At 40.0% G+C, this 7,036-nt stretch overlaps 1 long non-coding RNA gene across 1 annotated transcript; it reads left to right on the top strand.

The window, feature by feature from the left end:
• The first annotated feature begins 607 nt into the window (after positions 1-607).
• LOC127536420 (uncharacterized) lies at positions 608-4,150 on the top strand. The gene is made up of 4 exons (XR_007945416.1): positions 608-1,608; positions 1,693-2,027; positions 2,194-2,339; positions 3,199-4,150. It is a non-coding gene; the product is annotated as an uncharacterized LOC127536420 (long non-coding RNA).
• The last annotated feature ends 2,886 nt before the right edge of the window (positions 4,151-7,036 follow it).

The following is a 7,036-nucleotide window of genomic DNA, read 5'->3' as shown; positions in this document are numbered from 1 at the left end:
AAAATGAAGCACAACACGACCAAAAAAAAAAATCAGACAAACGACACGAAACAAAAAAGACACAAAATTTTGACAAAAAGTTACAAAGCAACAAAAAAATGGACAAACGACAAAAACGAGACAAAACCCCCACAAAAAGACAAAAGCTAAAAATAACAAATAAAGCAAACAAAAAGAGAAAAACAAGAAACAAACTGAGAAGCCAGACAAAAAAGAACAAAAGATGACAAAAACAAGACAAAATTTTACAAAAACGAAGTTACAAAGCTTTTAAAAAATGGACAAACGACACAAATGAAAAAACAAAAGCGATAAACAATCCATAAAACAAAAGACAAAATGACAAAAATAAGACAAAAAACACACGCGAGACAAAAAGGAAACAAAACAACAACAAAAAAGTTTAAAAAACACAAAAAAGACAAAAAATTACAAAAATGAGACACAAAATAACAATGAACAATCTAGTATTTTACTTTATGATCAAAACAACTTGTCATGGTCTACAAATTATTTTATATTTATAGTTTTAAATCTACAGTTAATGTTTTCTCTGGAAAATTTACTCTTTACAAAGTCAGGCTGGATTGGACCCTCTGGAGGACCGCTTTTGGCCCACGGACCACATGTTTGACACCCCAGAATTAAAGCTTTAAATCTGTCTGAGTTTTGGGCCCCAGAGAACTGATCAATAACTTTTATTGCTTTGACATTTGCTTCTTCTGCTCTGATAAACACACGGTTTGGTTCCAGGTTTTGCATGTGGGTCCGATAACTTTAATATAAAATATAAATTCTAGTCTGGTTTGTCCACAGATTCACCAGTTTGAGCTGCAGAAATAAAAGACAGATGGTTTTAAATCTGACTCAAACAAAGGCAGAGACGGTTTTATTATATCTGAGACAAACCTGGTTTTGTGTGAGAGAGGAACAAAGCCAGAATAAACGCCCGAACCGGTTCTTCTGGTCTCAAACTGTCTGGACTCGTCTCTATTTATCCTCCACATGTCTGGACTCTCTGCTTCCTCCCCCGGTGGCGGGTCGGTGCAGCGGCGCCCCTCTCTGGCCTGCTGCAGTACTGCGGCTTGTTGATGCCTTCATGCTCCAGTTGCTGCAGTGATTGGGGCTGAAAGCTGCAGAGACGTTCCTCTGACACAGTTCCCATCAGCCGGCGGCTCCATTAAACTTCTCTGGTGTTCAGCAGCAACTTTACAGCTGTCATCAAACGTCTCTTTGTGTTTGTAGAGACGAAAATATTCTACAGTTAACTCTCTGAACCCGCAGGGACAGCTCTGTTTAACTAACCAAGGTTCAGTTTAACTCACCGAGGTTCAGTTTAACTCACGGTTGGTTCAGTTTAACTCACTGTTGGCTCCGTTTAACTCACTGTTGGCTCCGTTTAACTCACTGTTGGCTCCGTTTAACTCACTGTTGGCTCCGTTTAACTCACTGTTGGCTCCGGTTAACTCACTGTTGGCTCAGGTTAACTCACTGTTGGCTCAGGTTAACTCACTGTTGGCTCAGGTTAACTCACTGTTGGCTCAGTTTAACTCACTGTTGGCTCAGGTTAACTCACTGTTGGCTCAGTTTAACTCACTGTTGGCTCAGGTTAACTCACTGTTGGCTCCGGTTAACTCACTGTTGGCTCAGGTTAACTCACTGTTGGCTCCGGTTAACTCACTGTTGGCTCAGGTTAACTCACTGTTGGCTCAGGTTAACTCACTGTTGGCTCAGGTTAACTCACTGTTGGCTCCGTTTAACTCACTGTTGGCTCAGGTTAACTCACTGTTGGCTCCGGTTAACTCACTGTTGGCTCAGGTTAACTCACTGTTGGCTCAGGTTAACTCACTGTTGGCTCAGGTTAACTCACTGTTGGCTCCGTTTAACTCACTGTTGGCTCAGGTTAACTCACTGTTGGCTCCGTTTAACTCACTGTTGGCTCCGTTTAACTCACTGTTGGTTCAGTTTAACTCACTGGGGCTCAGTTTAACTCACTGTTGGCTCAGTTTAACTCACTGTTGGCTCAGGTTAACTCACTGGGGCTCAGTTTAACTCACTGTTGGCTCCGTTTAACTCACTGTTGGCTCAGGTTAACTCACTGTTGGCTCCGTTTAACTCACTGTTGGCTCCGTTTAACTCACTGTTGGTTCAGTTTAACTCACTGGGGCTCAGTTTAACTCACTGTTGGCTCAGTTTAACTCACTGTTGGCTCAGTTTAACTCACTGGGGCTCAGTTTAACTCACTGTTGGCTCAGGTTAACTCACTGTTGGCTCAGGTTAACTCACTGTTGGCTCAGGTTAACTCACTGTTGGCTCAGGTTAACTCACTGTTGGCTCAGGTTAACTCACTGTTGGCTCAGGTTAACTCACTGTTGGCTCAGGTTAACTCACTGTTGGCTCAGGTTAACTCACTGTTGGCTCAGGTTAACTCACTGTTGGCTCAGGTTAACTCACTGTTGGCTCAGGTTAACTCACTGTTGGCTCAGTTTAACTCACTGTTGGCTCAGGTTAACTCACTGTTGGCTCAGTTTAACTCACTGTTGGCTCAGGTTAACTCACTGTTGGCTCAGGTTAACTCACTGTTGGCTCAGGTTAACTCACTGTTGGCTCCGTTTAACTCACTGTTGGCTCAGGTTAACTCACTGTTGGCTCAGGTTAACTCACTGTTGGCTCAGGTTAACTCACTGGGGCTCCGTTTAACTCACTGTTGGTTCAGTTTAACTCACTGGGGCTCAGTTTAACTCACTGTTGGCTCAGTTTAACTCACTGTTGGTTCAGTTTAACTCACTGTTGGTTCAGTTTAACTCACTGTTGGCTCAGTTTAACTCACTGTTGGCTCAGTTTAACTCACTGTTGGCTCAGTTTAACTCACTGTTGGTTCAGTTTAACTCACTGTTGGCTCAGGTTAACTCACTGTTGGCTCAGGTTAACTCACTGTTGGCTCAGGTTAACTCACTGTTGGCTCAGTTTAACTCACTGTTGGCTCAGGTTAACTCACTGTTGGCTCAGTTTAACTCACTGTTGGCTCAGGTTAACTCACTGTTGGCTCAGGTTAACTCACTGTTGGCTCAGGTTAACTCACTGTTGGCTCAGTTTAACTCACTGTTGGCTCAGTTTAACTCACTGTTGGCTCAGGTTAACTCACTGTTGGCTCAGTTTAACTCACTGTTGGCTCAGTTTAACTCACTGTTGGCTCAGGTTAACTCACTGTTGGCTCCGTTTAACTCACTGGGGCTCCGTTTAACTCACTGTTGGTTCAGTTTAACTCACTGGGGCTCAGTTTAACTCACTGTTGGCTCAGGTTAACTCACTGTTGGCTCAGGTTAACTCACTGTTGGCTCAGGTTAACTCACTGTTGGCTCAGGTTAACTCACTGTTGGCTCAGTTTAACTCACTGTTGGCTCAGGTTAACTCACTGTTGGCTCAGGTTAACTCACTGTTGGCTCAGGTTAACTCACTGTTGGCTCAGGTTAACTCACTGGGGCTCCGTTTAACTCACTGTTGGTTCAGTTTAACTCACTGGGGCTCAGTTTAACTCACTGTTGGCTCAGTTTAACTCACTGTTGGTTCAGTTTAACTCACTGTTGGTTCAGTTTAACTCACTGTTGGCTCAGTTTAACTCACTGTTGGTTCAGTTTAACTCACTGTTGGTTCAGTTTAACTCACTGTTGGTTCAGTTTAACTCACTGTTGGTTCAGTTTAACTCACTGGGGCTCAGTTTAACTCACTGTTGGTTCAGTTTAACTCACTGTTGGTTCAGTTTAACTCACTGGGGCTCAGTTTAACTCACTGTTGGCTCAGTTTAACTCACTGTTGGCTCAGTTTTACTCACTGTGTAACTGTGTAAATTCAGTTTCAACTGAATGATTTTACTTTATGATCAAAATGACAAAAGACAGACAAAAAACAGCAAAACATTGCAAAAATGAGAAACAACATGAAACTGAAAAAAATGAGAAAAATGTCACGCAGTGACAAAAGTGGACAATCAACAAAAATGAGAAACAAAATCACACAAAACGACAACATGAGACGAACAACAAAAGTCAGACAAGAAAAGATAAAAAAAACAACAAAAACAAGACAAAATATTACAAAAATGAGACAAAACGATAAAAGAACAATGAACAATTTAGTGTTATATTTTATGATCAAAACGTCAAATGTCAGACAGAAAGACAAAAACAGACAAGACAATGTTTGTGTGAATGTTATTAAGAAACGTTTTTAACATTTCTTTTTTTTCCCAGCCAAAAAATGTTCAGAGTTCCCAAAAATGTTGAAATTGTGGACATCAGAAGTTTCACTGTGAAAATATTTTCCTTTTCCACAAACTTTTTCTTTTTCAAACTTGGAAACAATTTTTGTTTCCTTGTCTGAAACAGACACAAAAATTCAGCAAAAAAATTCCCCAAATTAAAAAAACTTTGCAAAATCTTCAGGAATAAAATTCTAAAAATTCCATAAAAGTTTCCCTTAACATTTTATTTTCTTTTTAAAAAATCCCCAAATTTGGCAAGAAATATATTTTTTTTAAATCTTGTAAATATTTTCAAAAAATATAATCAGTAAGATTCTGAATATTTTCTTGAAGAACATTCCCAAAAAAATCAACACAAATCCAGCAAAATTCACTGGATTTTGGCTGATTTTTTTGTGAATGTTCTTCAAACATTTTTAACATTTATTTTTTTGAAAATGTGGACATCAGAAGTTTCACTGTAGAAATATATTTTCCCCACATTTTCATTTTCAAACAGGTCAATTTGACCTGCAGGACAACATGAGGGTTAATAGAAGATTTGCTCAAATAAATGCCCCAACACAAAACATACACGATCAATAAGACAAAAACATAAAGAAGTAACTCAGACTTTCCCCCCAAAATAAATGAATACTCTTTTGTCTGTTCAGATAAACTTTGTTGGTCTCACCCTCAATTTGTCCTCAAATAGTTCTAATGACAACCATTTACAAACAGAATCCCCTGCAGCTCTAACCCCCCAATCACCATGTCCAAAACAAACACAAAAACCAGGAGGTCACCACTACAATACGACTAATGGCGCAAACTTCGTCTCACACGTTAGAAGCGCAATGTTGGGCCCGCCTGCACGCACACACATACACCAGCCAAGTGTACTCACGATCCGGAGCTCAGTCTGAACACAGTGCAGGCCTGTTTGGTCCAACAAAACATTGAGTGCTGTGAAATAACGGCAGCAATAAAAAAACAAAAAAACCAAACAAACATTGAGTGTGGTGAAAGATAAACGGTCCAAAGGCAAAAGTGGAATGCTAGCTGCCGCGCTAGCATTAGCCGCGCTAGCATTAGCCGCGCTCGCTGTCCACTGCTCTGGTGGTCGGTCCTCCAGCCTCAGACTCACCACTTCTCCGGCTGCGGAACTCTGAGCTTCCTGCTCGTTGTTGTTGAGTCTGTGCTCCCTTGCTTCTGCTTTGCAAGCCACAAAATCCGCCACATTCTGCTTGCTGCTCAGTGGAGAGACCACCAAAAAAAAAAACATTCCCGCACATTTCCTTCAGTGTCACTCCACCGGGTCAGGAGTACCCGCCCCCAGACACACTAACAGCCAATCCCCTTTCGCCATACGGACGGCAGTGACCAATAGGGACAACGTAACACAGCAGGAGTAAAATAATGCAGTGATCTCAAAACAACTTGGAGCATTACTTGCATTAATACTTTTGGATTCACTACTCTAGTTCAACACCGGGCTACACAACAAAAACAACAATGACACACAAAACGACAAAAGCGAGAAACAAAATGACAAAAACAACAGACAAACGGAGCAAGCGAGACACAAACGAGACAGAAAATGGCAAAAACGAGAAACGAAACGATAAAAAAATATAAGGCAAACGACAAAAGTCAGAATGACAAAAACAATAAAAACAAGACAAAAATGAGACACAAAATAATAATGAACAATCTAGTATTTTACTTTCTGATGAAAACAACTTGTCATGGTCTAGAAATTATTTTAAATTTATAGTTTTACTAATTTACAATCTTAAATTACTTTCTTCTCTGGATTTTTTCTGGAACGTTGGACACCCCTGGTTTAAAACCAGTGAGTCTTTTGGGTTCAGAGGAATATTTCTGGTATTCAGAAATCTTCAAAGTTTGTCTCCAACTTCTCAAACATTCTTTGATTCTTTTGTTTTTCTGTGTTGGTAAAACAGACTGTCTATGTGCATCCCATAATATCAGAACTATGTGTCCCAGTCTGGCTTGTCCACTGATTCCTCAGTTTGTTCTGGACTTCACTGGGCTGAAGGTTGAGCCTGTTATGTTTTATAAAACCCAGCAGCAGCCCAGTTTGTTCTGTTATTCAGTCAAATCTGATCAAACAAACTCTGATTTTGGATTCAGTGTGAATCAATGACAAATGAGCTTCTTAAAAAATATCTTCAGTAGCAGAAATCAGTTCATCCAAGGTTAAACTGCAAACAGAAACTACTTTAAATGCAATTAATATTGAAAAAAATAAAAACATTCCACAGATCCCAAATGGATTAATGTGTTTTCTTGCTGCTTTAACTGAAGTAAGATAAAGAGTTATAACAGGACTGACCGATTAATTTACTAAATGCATTCTAATAAATAATAAAAACAAACAATAATTGAAGCTTTTAGTGTTCTTTTTAAAAGATAAATAAACCCAGCATCCTCTGAGACGCAGCTCTTTTGGATCAGAGCCTCATAAAGCAGCAGCAGAATGTATTTCTGAATAATTCCCTGCATGGAAAACATCAACACACGCGCAAATGTATTATTTAAACCAAGTGAGCAGCAGCAGCAGTAGAACTAAAGTCTAACAGAATATTTCAGGCTGTTGATCAACAAACACTGACTCGCTAACGGAGGTTTGAGCAGCTGGAACCAAACAGAAACCAGACAAACTGAATTAAATCACATTCAACAAACATCTGGATCGATGAGAAGCCGACTTTAAAGTTTCATGTGTACAAACTGGGGACTAAACGACAACAAAAATGAGTTTCCTTTAGA

The sequence above is a fragment of the Acanthochromis polyacanthus genome, chromosome 12 (assembly GCF_021347895.1).
Source record: "Acanthochromis polyacanthus isolate Apoly-LR-REF ecotype Palm Island chromosome 12, KAUST_Apoly_ChrSc, whole genome shotgun sequence".
Classification (NCBI taxonomy): Eukaryota; Metazoa; Chordata; class Actinopteri; family Pomacentridae; genus Acanthochromis; species Acanthochromis polyacanthus.
Note: the sequence above shows the minus strand (reverse complement) of the source record. Positions and strands in the feature narration are given on the sequence as shown.